Raw genomic sequence first — 15,053 nt, 5'->3', positions numbered from 1 at the left:
TTGTTTCAACCCATGTTTGGGTCAAATATGAACAAACGCAACCATTGGTTTCATTTTTTTTTATTACATTTTTAAACCCAACGGTTGGATTTGTCCATATTTGACCCAAACATGGGTTGAAACACACCAGCATTTTTTAGAGTGTAATGAAAAAATTAAGTTGCGACAAAATATAGTTGATTTAGCCTACTTTAATTAAGTAAACTGGACAAGCAGGGGGAAAAAAAATTCTTCATTTTCTGTAGCTTTTTATGACTATTTTCATTGTCTCTCTGACCTGAAGAATTAAATTGGACATGTCATTATCGTTACCACAGTTAAACATACCAAATTAATTCTTTTCATGTTGTAACATGACCTCATAAACTTGCAGGTTGGGCTCCAGTTACTGGATACATACCAAGTTCTGTCATGAAACTCTAGATGGCACAGGCTGATGATACTTAATGCAAATAATGATATTTACATCGTTAACTACATGGCACAAGCTGATTGGTTCATGTCTCATCTGCAGCCAATGGGCTTGCTGGTAAACATTTAAATAGCTTGTTAGCGTTCAGTCTGCAGCACGTTTTCAGAGTTCCTTTGAAACCCTCCACCTTCCCCAGATCCACCTGTATAGATCTGCTATGTGTAATTTTATATATGCTATTTGTGCAGCAGCAGTATGTCTTACATGCTCAAAGCAGAGTATCAATGTATGTTTTGGCAGTAGCAAGTTCCTGTACTTGCTCTGCAGCAGCAATAATATACAGCAATACCAAACACATTAAAGGATTAGTTCACTTTCATATTAAAATTCCCTGATAATATACTCACCCCAATGTCATCCAAGATGTTTATGTCTTTCTTTCTTCAGTAGAAAAGAAATTAAGGTTTTTGATGAAAACATTTCAGGATTATTCTCCTTATAGTGGACTTCAATTGGCCCCAAACAGTTGAAGGTCAAAATTACAGTTTCAGTGCATCTTCAGAGTGTTCTACACGATCCCAGATGAGAAAAAAAGGTCTTATCTTGCAAAACGATCGGTCATTTTCTAAAAAAAATAAAAAATAACATAACATAATTTTAACCACAAACACTCGTCTTGAACAAGCTCTCTTCTTCTTCTTCTCTATTAGAATTTTTGTTTCCATCAAAAACTTTAATTTCTTTTCTACTGAAGAAAGAAAGACAAGCATCTTGGATGAGTAAATTATCAGGAAATTTTAATATGAAAGTGAACTAATCCTTTACCATTGTCATATCCATTACCATGCTAAAAATCTTTAGAGAGTTTTCATGATAGAAATATAGTTATTTTGCATTTTTAATCCAATTTTGTATAAAGATGTCTTAACATTTGACAGAAATTGCGGAAGATATTACTTAATTTGACTGAAAGGTCAAGTTGAGCACACTGCATTGTGGGATAGTAAATGTAGTAGGTCATAGGTATTCTATATGGAAAATTAGCATACTATTCACAATAAATATATTATTTACGATAAGACCAGTAAAGTAGCTTTACAATTGCAAACATACTGTGTCTGTCATACTTCCTCTGCATTACCTCTGTAAATCTGGATTGTTACTCATTGGCTACTATGTTGGATTAAACAGCGCTATACTGTGGATTTTAGAGTTGCTCAGAGTACACTTTCAATGTTATCAGACCTGATTTTATTCATGAAAAACACTTACAAATTCACATCTGAGAGAGCCAGTATCTGACAGCTACAGAACCATCATTTGAAATATAGCAAATGCTAGATAACAGGAACATTTTTAGTCACTTTCAGTGATATTTCCGCCCTAACACCTGGTAAATTTCTGACTTTGCTCTCATGTCACAAAGTCAGGGACAGATAGTTTGGCTTCACACTGTTTTCTTGCCTCAGTGCGACTCATTTTTATTTCGCCGCTTGTGTGGCGTCTTCAATCACACAGTAATTAGGATTAAATAAGGAAAAGCTATATGCAAGAGCAAAGGCACATTACATATCTATGCCACGAACGTGGCCTGTGTAAAAATAGCTCGCCACCCCACATGAAAGCCATATGAATGGGTGACTCAATAATCACATCACGGCTATCTTTCAGACGTAAATGTACGAGATGACCCTGGTCGCCTTTGCATTGGTGTGTTATAAATGCAGTCTGTTTCCCCCTCCTCCTCTCACTGTTAGTGACCAGGCAAGTGAGAGGCACACCGATACTCCTTAAGGAGCTTTGCTCTTGGGAGGAAACCTAATCTTCTTTTTTAACGCCATCCCAAAGCTCCTCGCAGACTCTGAAAAGAAGGGGGCGGAGTCCCGTGCTGAGTATCTCTGTCCCCATGAGACAGCGTCGCCCTGGCGATCACACTCGAGGGAATTAGCTGCTCTATACGCGGGGGTAAATCCCTCCGCTTTGCCCCTGCAGCGCCTCCTACAGGGTGGGTGTTTATTCAGCTCTTTTATTTGTTTTATAAACAACTACATTGAGAGAAAAGATACACAGGCTGAATCCCAATTCACATACTATCCATGGTGTATAGTGTGCAAAGTTAGGTTTATTGCACCACGAGACAGGATGGAAATTGCAAGTAATTTAATAATTCTGATTCCACTTCATCAGTTCCATATTGATTCTTTTAGTACTTAAAAAATACTTGAGTATTTAAGAAATTCAAAACTGTTCAACTGTATGTAGTCAGTCAGATTTTATTTCTTTGAAAGAAATTAACACTTTTATTCAGCAAGTATTGATCAAAAGTGACAGTAGAGACATTTATAATGTTACAAAAGATTTTTATATAAACAAATGCTGTTTTTTATTTTATTTTCATCAAAGAATCCTGAAAAACATGCATCATGGTTTCCACAAAATTATAATTGATAATAATTAAACATTGATAGTAATCAAAAATGTTTTTGAGCAGCAAATCAGCAAATTAGTATGATTTCTGAAGGATCATGTGACACTGAAAGCTGGAGTAATTATGCTGAAAATTCAACTTTAAACACAGGAATAAATTGCATTTTAAAATATATTTATATAGAAAACACTTATTTTACATCGTAATAATATTTCTCAATTTTACTGTTTTTACTGTGTGTTTTTTTTTTAATCAAAACATTAAAAAATCTTATACTGACCACAAAATTTTGTCCCCATATTTAAAAAAAAAAAGAAAAAAAGCCAGTTTTTTGGCAACACTTAATGTTTATCTTTAACTTTGATAAATGTCCAATTTTTTTCTTTGTATTTTTTCTTATTAAATTTTTGTATGTCACACTGAAATGTGGGTTGCAAACACTATCAAATAATTGTAATTGTTAAAGTAATTTAATTTTATGGTAATTATGGTAATTATAGTTTTATGTAAACAAGTGAAATCCCAAGTCTGGCATACTGCCTATACATACGCAAAATTATTTTTCCATCAGTGAATGATATGCTTTCAGTGTAAGAATGAGAATTTGTGATGCAGCAATAGCACTAAATATATATATATTTTTTATATTTTCTCATTTAGTTAAAGCAATTTGAAGTGTCCAGCCATGGTTCCCTATAAATATATAGTTGAATAGTTAATATGTTATAATTCATAACTCAGTACTCTTATGGCATTTATGCAATAAATAGATACTATATAAATACATATTTTTTTTATTTATTCCTTGTGTGTTTGTACACACTTGGCGAATAAAGCTCATTATGATTCTGATTCAGTAAAAATAGAAAGACAGAAAAAACAGAGACGTTCACAACACCAGCATATCTGAGGCCAGTCTAAGACACGCGTACACAGTGCTGACAGATACAAAGACAGCGCACGGCTCTCTCGCTCTGTACAAGAGGTCACGGTAAATATTAACTCTGACAGAGCTGTGTGAAAATCTCAGGCGGTTTCATGGGAAGAAGGTGTGAGAGATTACAGATCCAGAGATTCCTGTGAGGAGAGACAAGTGACATAACTTTTCATCTCACAAACTCCTGGACTGACTCTCTGACCTTCTCTTTAAGATTCCTGTCAGTATTCCCTAAAACAAATGCACACTCTGCTCTACTCTCTTCAGAAATCACAGACTCTTGTGTGCTTTACCCTTTACAGCTATTTAAGTAACTTGTTAGTTCTTCTGTTAAACATGCTGTGGTCGCTCTGAACATATGGCATAGCGCTTTTGACCAGACATTTCTCGGCTAAAGATTAAAGTGACCAGCCTTCTATCATGTCTGCGTGAAAGAGAGCATGCTTAGATGATGCCAGCACAGGTCAAAGTGAAGGCAAACTGCAGGTATTTTTAATGAAGGTGTGACATTCTGACAGGACCGTGATAATACAGTCCTCACACTAGCTTAAGACAGACAGGAAGTATATAAGGAATTTAAAACCAAAAGAATTAACCCAGAGCAACATCTCTGACAGCTCTACCACGGTACTCTGGAAAGTATCAAGACATTTATTCTATTTCAGCACTATTCACAGCGTTTTATAAGCTAAATGTGTTTTATCATGCAGAAGTGCTAAAGTTTCAGAAAGCACACCCACACTCTGTTTACTGACTGTCTGATGCATATAATTATCATGGCGTGGTTCAAAACAAAGGTGAGAAAAGGATCTTGGCAAGCAGTTTTATTAAAGAAAACAATCCAAAACACTGACAAAACCTCAGGTACCAAAAAATTAAACCATATAACAGATGAGCACAGATAAAGGACAGAACTAAACATGGGGTATAAAATACACAGGATAATGAGTGAGAAAACAAGGAACAGGTGGGACAAATCAATCAACTAATTAGTAATGGCAACAGAGGAAACAAGGGAAGCAAAGGGAGCTGAAAATACTAAAAATATGTGAACAGAAACACAGAATTTGTGACAATAAAGGCCAAATACTTCACTTTTTACACGTACGCGAGGGTCAGCGAACAGTCAGCGTGATGCGAATTTCGTCATCAGAAGAGTATGCGCACCGTTGGATTTTTGTAACCGTGCAGGTCGCACATGCGCATTTAATTTTTTTTGTAGTAATTAATTTATCCACAAGGTGGCAACCGTGCCCTGTGGGCGTCGATTTACAAGGTAGTCGAAGAAAAACTGCATAAACAGGACAGACAGGAACGTATGTAAGCCACAGCGACAATGGAGGCCTACATAGATAAGAGATTGTGTGAAGAGGTTAGAAAGTACCCTCATTTGTACAACTCTAGCATTAAAGACTACAAAGATATTTACATGGTTTTTAACTAGTGGCGAGAGATTGCTCAAAACTGCGCATGCTAAAACAAAGGTAACACTTGTTACCTTACTACAATGTTTCCAAAAAACGAACTTTACCACAGATCTTACCTTTTGCTGATCATGGCCACATAAAGTTAGTTTGCTTTGCCTTTGCGGATCTCGTGTTTTCATTGATTGCCATTTCGTCTCCGTCTCCAGTGCCACCCCCTGACACAAATGCAAAATAGGACAAATGAATGATTATCTTTACAGTAAAAGGGTTAAGTAGCCTGTTAATTAATTAGTCCACATTAGGAATTTCACAGCTGTTAATTTAATGGAGAGGCGGAGTACTAAGTTCATCAAGTGAGCACTAATAGCTCTCAATCTGCCCAATGTGAACATCAGAAGCGCTGGGGTGGGGCGAGGTTTCTCATATACATTATTCTTGAGAAGTCTTAGACACACTTGTCACGAAACCAAAAGTAAAATACACATACTGTATGTGAAGCGCCCAGGATTCTATTTTGGTGGAATAATAGTATTTTTTTTTCCCCCTGCTGGAGCCTTTCATGTCATTTAGAGAGGTGTTTAATAAGGATGGGCACTAAGAGGATTATGATCCCATTTGGCCATGGCCCCGTTGAGATGAGGGGTTGTGGGGGGCATCCTTCTCACTGTCAAAACTCATTTCCCTCATAAATGATCAGCAAGATGACAATCCCTGTTCTGGAAATGTGCTCCAGCCCCCAGCCTCCTCTCCTCACTGGGTTAATGAAGACCGAGAGCGAGCCGTCCTGATCAGCCCCGGTCTAAACTCATGTACGCGACAGAGAGATGCAGAGAGAGAAGCTGAACTCTTAAATGTAAAGGTTCCAAAAAGGGTTTTTTTGCTGTCATTAAAGTACCATTTTTGCTTCCCCAAAGAACCTTTCCATAAAAGGTTCTTAAAAGAACAATGTTTTTCTTAGTGTGATGAACATTTTAATAATCTAAAGAACCTTTTTCCATTATAAAGAATCTTTTGTGCAATGGAAAGGATCCATGGATGTTAAAGATTCTTCATGGAACCATCAATGTAGCCTATTGACACATTATTTAAATTATGTTAATTTTGAACAAAAAAGTTACATAGTGTACCTTTATTTCTCTGGCCTAAGATGTCTCACTATTTATTTGTCAGTTTAATTTACTTTGCTTTGTTTGACCATATTCTGGTAACACCTGATCACATGGGTGATGTAGAGTCTGGATTATACCATAATTATACCAAAATCAAGCAGGAGCGTATTATCACTTCCCGCCCTGTGTCAGTGACCTTATGATATCTTTGCCTCTTTCTTTCTTAAGAAAAGACTGCAAGCTTCATTTCCCACAGCAAGGGAGTCAAGCTCTTGGCTGCCATCCCTATTCCATCCCTCCCTCTCCCCTTTTCTCTTCTCTTTTCTGCATGCTCTGGCTATTAAATGCATCTTCAATTCAGCAACTTTGAAGTGGCACTCCAGGAAATGCACTCAATCAATTATAAATGAAATAATCTCCTTATAATATTAGAGATTTTAAAAGTGTAAGAAATACCGCCAGATTAAGGAACCCAAATCAGTTTTAACAGTATCTAAAGTGACAGCAGGAGAATCATGGGAAGGAATGGGGAGAAAGTTAAAATGATTATGTAGATCTGTGTCACGGGCGAATGTTTCTGCAAATCCCTGCAGGATCTCACAGCACAGTGGAAACAGATTATTCCCGGCCTTATTTAAAAAGCTGTGGCTTTTTTCGAATGGGAAACATTTATATAAATTTATACATAAATTTACTGCTCTTGCTATACTTTCTCTCTCGTCTGTTTGAACCAGTGTCTCACCACTGCGTTATTGTGAACAACTGACTGTTGCAAATCTTTGAAGAAAAATCAACTGTGATTTGATCGTTGATTTATATGCAAATACTGAATTCATTTGTACTTAAGATTCACTTTTTTAGATTTAAATTCCTGCCTGTTAATTTTGACATAATCTATATGGTAGTGCACACCTAACAAATTTTCATCACATAAACATTTAAAATCTTTTTTTTTTTTTTTTTTGTCTAGGAAAATGGACCAAAAATATTGATGACTCATCTTGCATTGACATGTATATTAAAATATTTGTGAAATCAATTGCTCTCTGGAATGAGAATGCCCCTCCCTTTAAAGTGCCCCTATTATGCTTTTTTGAATATTACCTTTCATATATTGTGTAATATAGCTGTCTGTGAAAGTAAAAGGTTTGCAAGGTTTTAAAGATCAAAGTGTACAACAAATAAAGTTATTGTCTCCTAAAAGAAAGAATCAATTCTGAACTGCTGAAACAAGTCGTCAGCAATTCAAGTCTCACTTCCTGTTTCAAACCTATGTAACAATGTAACAAATTTGCATAATGCCAGCCTATGGTCTTCATTGGCTGTCCGCGAACAACTTCTACTTTGACCTTCAAACAGCAAGTTTTGAAGGGGACACAAATGATACAGCCACATTTATGTCCATTTTTTTTTTTTTTGTCATTTTATCTGGCCAACAACACATAGGTTCACCACATGGTCATATTATAATTATCTTGCGTCCTCCACACAGTATTTTAGGTTTCGTCTGAAACAGAGAATGTCTCTTACTATACTCAGCTGCAGCAAGCCCACTGATCTGCCAATTACCGTCATATTGAGCAAAACCCAACACAACAGTAGATCTACAATATTACCCTAATATCAGTTCACACATAGGCACATCGCCATGTTATTTTGGCGGTTTGTCATGTTTTCCAAATGAAATGGTGAAGAAAGCTCTGAAGTGACTGAAGTTCATGTAACAGTAAACGTCACGTGTTTGAGTTTGTGTAGTGGACGAAACAACGCCATTCATTCACACAGAGACACGCAGACGTATAAGCAACATTCTTTGGCTGTTGTCGTGTTCAATTCTACTATGTGAAAGCTTTAAAATCTCTGCTGTGGGTGAAACTCACGTAATAGTTTGTGACGTCAAACGTACCGTCTCTCCTCTGTCCTTAGTTTGCCAGTTATTCATCATTACAAGGATAATACACATTAGTAAAATCATAATTTTTCGTTTTCTTTGTCTACAGATAGTGTGCTGTGGGTTTCTCCCTCGGCCGAAATCGGGGGTGATTGTTCTCCCACGGTAGAAATCTCGTTCCAGGGGGGAGAAATGGGACCGCGGGGGCACCGCGATGCGACCAAAGGGCACTTTTGCTTTCGCGATCAAAGGGGCATTTCATTGGTTTTTAATGATATTTTCAGGGGGGCATGAACTTCCAAAAGACGAGGATTCACATTCAAATTTATAAGGAAAAACCGACGCCATCATTTGTATTACTGTGTATCAAGCGCTGAGGAAGCCTCTGGAGCTGAAATTCAGTTATGGTAATAGGCTTTTCATTTCCGACACGCACTGTAAGCGATCGACCAATCACAACAGACTGGGCCATCTGACCAATCAGAGCAGAGTAGGCTCTCATAACGGAGGGGTTTAGAGAGACTGAATCCTTTATCAAACCATTTCTGAGAGTAACAAGCTGATGTTGCAACGTATATTATGAGAAAATTAAAGAATTTTTTCAACTTGGATGCATGTAAACCTATTGTAGGAGACAGCAAAACAAAATTAGAAACCTTTAAAATAACATAATAAGGGCACTTTAAATTATAATGACCCGGCACTGTCTGACAAAAGTATCAAATTATGGCTCATAGATTTGATGTAACTAAAGAATATTGGCTAAAATAAATGAGCGAACTAACTAACTAACCCCACAATATGTCCCGTCAACACAAGAAGGAAAACTTTGCTCATCGATTCGTTTAATGGGGTCTTTAAATGGTCCTGCGGTGTGATTTGATTTGTGATTTGCGGTGTGATATATAAAATGTCTTGCATAATAATCATTAAAAATAATTACCAAATTGATGTTTACAATAGTTTTAGATGATCTATAACATGTCACACTGCTGGACTGTCACTCTTGTGAAAAGGCTCAGATATAGTTTAAATAAACTTAACTGAGTTTTCCAGGTGCTCCTAGAAAAGTAGACTCCCTTCTAAATAATGATCGCTATTATGTGGAGCGGTGAACTTTCATGCTGTGCTTGTCCCGAACAACTGCTTCCATCAAAAATGATTTTGAAACTTTTGAATGGACAAAAAAATAACAGTGCATGGAAGCATTACATGTGGAAATAATTTGGACTGACCTCAGCTGGGTTTCACTACCACCGTATCGGTCAAAAGCTGGACTGTGCAGCTGTCCAGGGGCAGCAAATCAATTGATCATTAGGGGAAGATAAGTAGGCAAACACATCCATCACTGCTCTGTTCACTAGCACCCCGCTGCTACAGTGAGCTACAGGGATTATCTGTGTTTAGGCAAGCGTCTGAGCGGTGTGTGTGTGTTCCCTGGTCAGTCCCTCATCTAACAGGTTGCTCTCACTCATTACATGGTTAGTTGAGCCCAATGAGGGCTCTTTCAGCTAAGTGAGAAGCAGGCTGGAGGGTTCATTCGGTGTTTGCATCTGTGAAGGAGTTAGACACACTTGGTCAGCGGTTTGACAGCCTTGACTCCACTGAAGCAGCTACAATCCCTGTGGGCACACACACACACACACACACACACACACACACTTCAAAGGCACCACGAAACTTATTTCTCCAATCTTACTATTAGTGAAATTACAGAATAATGCTTCGAACTAAAGATTTCTAACACATTTCGGTAATAAAAAAGGCACACACAGCCTTAAAGCAGACTTTTATGTTTTTTCTTACTCTAATATGCTTTGTTTGCTCAATTGTCAGATGGCCATTGCAACTAAACACAAAGAGTGCATGACTTCTGAATTTAAGTTTTACAAAAGAAGAGAGACAGTACTGGGTATATTGAAAAAATTAAGTGTTCAAGTAATATCTATGAAAATTATTTAAGCAAAAAACAGCACAGAAATGTTTCAGTTTCATTGCATTTAGGTCTACACTGAGAAATCATCAATATTCATGAAATTAGATATTTAATGTTTTGTTTATATTTATTTATATTAGAGTATTAGTAGACTGTTAGGTTAGGATTAGGAGAATACGTTGACATGTAGTTGCAAATTTACTTTCTGTTGTGGAGCATCAAAATAAAGTCTTAGCAGATATTAAGCAGACAGTCTGCTAATAATAAGTCGACATGTAGTTGCAATCTTACTTATAGTCAGTAGAATGTCTAAAGTGGACTAGTGGACTCTTCTGTGGAACCCAAAAGCAGAGGTTTAGTTAATTTAGTTTTAGTAAAAGTACCATAAAAGTAGTCCAGATCACTTGCAATATTTTCTGTGTCCCAAATAGGTTTTCTAAAGAACTTTTTGTGAGGAACAGAAATCATTATTCACTGATAATCTTATGCTGTGACACAAATCTCACTGCAACAAAATAAACTGCAGCACACCCATCTTTTACGGCAAACCTGGCAGTATGCGTTGACACCATTTTTAAATATGGGTAACACTACAATAAGGTTCATTAGTTAACTACATTAGTTAACATGAACTAATAATGAACTGCACTTACTGTATACAGCATTTATTAATCTTTGTTAATGTTAATTACAACATTTACTAATACATTTTTAAAATCTTGTTAACATTAGTTAATGCACTGTGGACTAACATGAACAAACAATGAACAATTGTATTTTCATTAACGTTAACGAAGATTAGTAAATACAGTAACAAACGTATTGCTTATGGTTAGTTCATGTTAGTTAATACATTAACTAATGTTTAACTAATGAACCTTATTGTAAAGTGTTATGAAAATGACTCCAAATGAGACCTTCATACCAAAAGCTTTTGTATGGCTAAAATTCATTAGTCATATCAGTTTAGAACAACATGAAAGTGAGTAAATAATGACGAATTTGTAATTTTTGGGTGAACTGTTCATTTATATTCCTCTACCTTTTACATATTCAGATATTTATTGTTCCTTTTCTAGGGCTGCGTCCGAAAACTTAGGCAGCGACTTGTTGCCTCACTACCCTATCAGGCAATGACTCTGCAGGCAGCGTTTTTACACGAAGGTCATGAAACTGTTTTCAGACAAATTTCTAAGGCAGCATAACAGTTTAATGATCTACAACAAAATAGAGAGAGATTTGGTGATAACTAAGCAAATATTTAACTACTACAATAGTAATTTCTCACTAAAAATGACATCAAAAGTGGAAAAAGTTGGCCAAAAACATACTTTTACACTGTCCTCAACTGCTATACCTCTGTAATCAATCTGTAATCACATAGGAATTCTGGGGGGAATCTCTGAATTTGAATCCGTCACCCACAAATTGGAAAAATTACATTCTCACCTATTTTTTAAGGAAGTGCTATTGACGCGTAAAACACTTAAATGATTGTTTAACAATCCCATCAAGTGCTTCAAACACTCATTTGGATTACCTTCCGAGTATCTAGTGTACTAATACGGTTTTGTACTCATCAGACTGGTCTGTCTTAAGACACTTTGAAAACAAAGAGTTCAGTAGAAGCAGTTTGCTCGAGGTGTTGGTGTGTATAGCTGTGTTTAGACTCCAGAGAGTCGTTGCATGGCTTGAGTCAGACTCCATCAGCTCATTCTTTACCTCAATATCCTTCTGAAGGAAAGAATCAGGACTACAACGGCTCTCTTGTGGAATGTTTTGTGTGAGGGAGAAAATGGAAGCCTTCATTGCTAGATTCATAAAGTGGCCACTGAGGGTGAGATTTAGGAGGAAATCGTATTTAAGATTTATACCAGTTGCAAAGATCAATCACTGGATACAACAGAACTCATGGCCCAAACCAGACCTATTAATGCTCCACTGAGCAGATTATTTAGCACTGTGCTTCTCAACATGGTTTTGCTTCAACAACCAGATTTTAAATTGGACATCAAGCAGCGAGCTAACAACCTGTAACCCATATTTAACTAGGTAGTATTTCCTTTTACATTAACATGTTAGCATCTACCTAATTTGACTAGTTTCCACCGAATTACATTTGCACCAAAGTACTGTAGTTTGATTGAAGCACATCCTTTGACTTCAGCAACAAAACATATAGTAAATGTTTAAAAAGCTTTTTTTTTTTTTTTTGCTAGTTACATTTTATAAATTGCCCTCTTGTTAAAGATGATCAGCACAATCCATTTTTTTTTTTTTTTTTTTTTTTTGTTCTTTTAAAAAAATGCCTTTTAACTAGCTTCAGAAAGGGGAAAAATAGAAGGAAAAGGAGTGCATGTTAAAATACTTTAACATATTTATTGAAATCAATCCTAAAATTAAATTCGGTGAAAGTTTGAAAATTATAGTGCTTTATTTAAAGAGTCAAATATCTAATGTGTAGAACTTTTTCTGTGACTTGGTACTTTGTGTCACTAGTGGGCCTGAAAGCCTGTCAGAAATGTTTAGTTTCTCCAGGAAAATGATTTGTATGGATCTTTGGTCCGGGTCTTGCCCTGTTTCTGCACAATTTCTCTCCACCCTCTTGTTTTTTTCCCCTCCTTTTGTTTAAGTAAAGCTAGGATTAGGGAAGATTTTCCCCCTAAAGTAGTGGTTTGATGGTGCTTTTATCCCCTAGAGTTGCGAAGACGGTGGAGCCCCAGGATTAGACCAACACAAAAGGTGTTGTTGTGTCCGGCCGCAGGCTGGAGGGAAGAAACTCAACTGCCAGTTTCAATATGTCAATGTTCTCAGGATGGGAAGTTGGCCAAACCAATTGAGGAGAGCTCTAGTGTCCAAATACTCACAGTTCAGACGCAGTTCAGATTTTGGCGTACCAAAGTTACAACTCTTCAAAATCCAAAGAATGCCCCATGTGTTATATCTAGAAAAAAACAACAACAACAAAAAAACATTTTAAGCAGTTGATTAGTATTACATAAACACTTTTTTGGTTTTTAGTTTCTTTGAGGTCATCTATAAGTGAACATCTAAAAGTTGACAAAATTCACTTTTAGCAGATAATAGACATTTAAAGTGTACAGACTTTTTTATCCAGGAAAATGAATGGCCGAAAATGAGAATGTCCCTCCCAAAAACAACTTGCCACTTACAAGCAAATCATAAGCATAATCGAAAACCTATTTATTTACTTTGATATGTCCCACCCAAACTTTCTTCTATAGGAAATAATCCAACACAGAAAACAAAACTATGTTCATTGAGCCAGTCACTTAAGTAATGATGCCAAAAAAAAACTAGTTTCTGTCACTAAAAAGTTTTTCAAAGCCATCGCTATGCCTTTTTCAGAGGAGAAAACATTGCCTGACAATCCATGTCTCAGCAATAACATCAAACTGTGTTAACATCACAAAAAATCATCTTAGCTTCAGCACAAAGTGCATTTGTGTATGTTAAAGAAGAAATATTCCAGTGCCGTTTATCATTATTAAGAAAGGATTGATTGTTGGCAAGTGTTATTTTGGCCCCTTTTAATCAGATTCAGCAGAAGCGGAAAGAAAATATTTTAACCAAATATCTTAATAAGAACACTTCTAACGGATTGCTTTTGGCAAGTTGTTTTGCTATTCTTGTCACAATATTCCCCAGGCAGCAGTCAACTTGGAACCATTAATCAAAATTATTAATATTGCCTATCAGCACATACTACAAAACCCTTTACAAAAAACAGAGATTCAACCCTCTATGAATGGAAAAGTAGGGTGTTTATATTCGAAACACAATAAGAGATAATTTTGCAAGCATTCCCTTATGTATTTCAGAGGAAGACTTGATCGAATTCAGACCATAAAACCTTGGATGCACCATCATAAACATGAAATTTGAGTAGGCTAACTAAAACCTGCCGTATTGCATTTGGCTCATTGGTTTAAAGTTGGTTTTACACCTCATTGAGTAAGCTTGCACATTTTGGCTGGTCGGTTGAGCTTTAAGAGAGGATAAAGTTTTGTTCTGAAGATCTGGCATGCGAAAGCATCATCTCCAAGAGGAAAGACGTTAAACCATCTAAAGAGGCTTTCTGTGATGGAGCCTGTTCGTAGTAAAATACTGAGATTTTTGGCCAGAATAGCAAAAGTGGTTAGAAATGGTGGCCAGTGCAAAACAACCTCAAACAGTTTTACTCACTTTTGGCCAGTTCAGGAGACTGACAAATTTCACATTTTAAAAACTTTTCATCTTTCAAACCTTTGTACATGTTTGGAATATGTAAGTAGGCTATGTATTATAAGTGTTGTATATGTATTATAAGTAATAATAAGGAATGGAAAACATCTTTAAAGGCAACTTTAGTGTCGCTGCTCATAATTAAGCAGTGTTCACACTGAAAGTAAACTGCAGAGAAAAGCAAAGTCATTCACTTTCAAAGTAGCATTAACGTGTGCTTATCTTGACATGAGTGGAAACAAATGCCACAACCAACTAACTATTACAGCTATATAACTAAATAACTAGCTTACTAGCCTATGCAAAATATTGAAAAACAAAGAAAGCTCACAAGATGGCTATAATAATATGTCATATCAAACTGATACACAGCTATTTTTAACTGAGGCTGCTGCCATTTTGGTTGTTTTGCATGATGCCAGGTACGGTCAACTGATAGAAGTTAAGCTTTTTGATGAAGTTAGATGAAGACGCTAAGGTCCAGCTAACAGGGCATGTTCTCAGAACAGCAACGTTATGGCAAGGTTCTCTCAAAGTTATCAACAAACGTTCATTAATAGAATGTTCGTTCATTGTTGAATAATGTTCTCAAAATGTTAGCACAAAAACATTATTTATACATTGTTCATGGAGCATTTTTGTCTGCAGTGTTTTAGGTGGAAGTTCAT

The 15,053-nt window shown here is 36.4% G+C and overlaps 1 long non-coding RNA gene across 1 annotated transcript; it reads right to left on the bottom strand.

The window, feature by feature from the left end:
- Positions 1–4,878: 4,878 nt before the first annotated feature.
- On the bottom strand, positions 4,879–13,031 carry LOC127514589 (uncharacterized). Its single transcript, XR_007930672.1, has 3 exons — positions 13,008–13,031; positions 5,321–5,419; positions 4,879–5,068 (listed from the first exon to the last, which is right to left on the bottom strand). It is a non-coding gene; the product is annotated as an uncharacterized LOC127514589 (long non-coding RNA).
- Between the last annotated feature and the right edge of the window lie 2,022 nt (positions 13,032–15,053).

This window comes from Ctenopharyngodon idella, chromosome 6 (genome assembly GCF_019924925.1).
Source record: "Ctenopharyngodon idella isolate HZGC_01 chromosome 6, HZGC01, whole genome shotgun sequence".
Classification (NCBI taxonomy): domain Eukaryota; kingdom Metazoa; phylum Chordata; class Actinopteri; order Cypriniformes; family Xenocyprididae; genus Ctenopharyngodon; species Ctenopharyngodon idella.
This window is presented reverse-complemented; position numbering and strand designations above follow the sequence as displayed.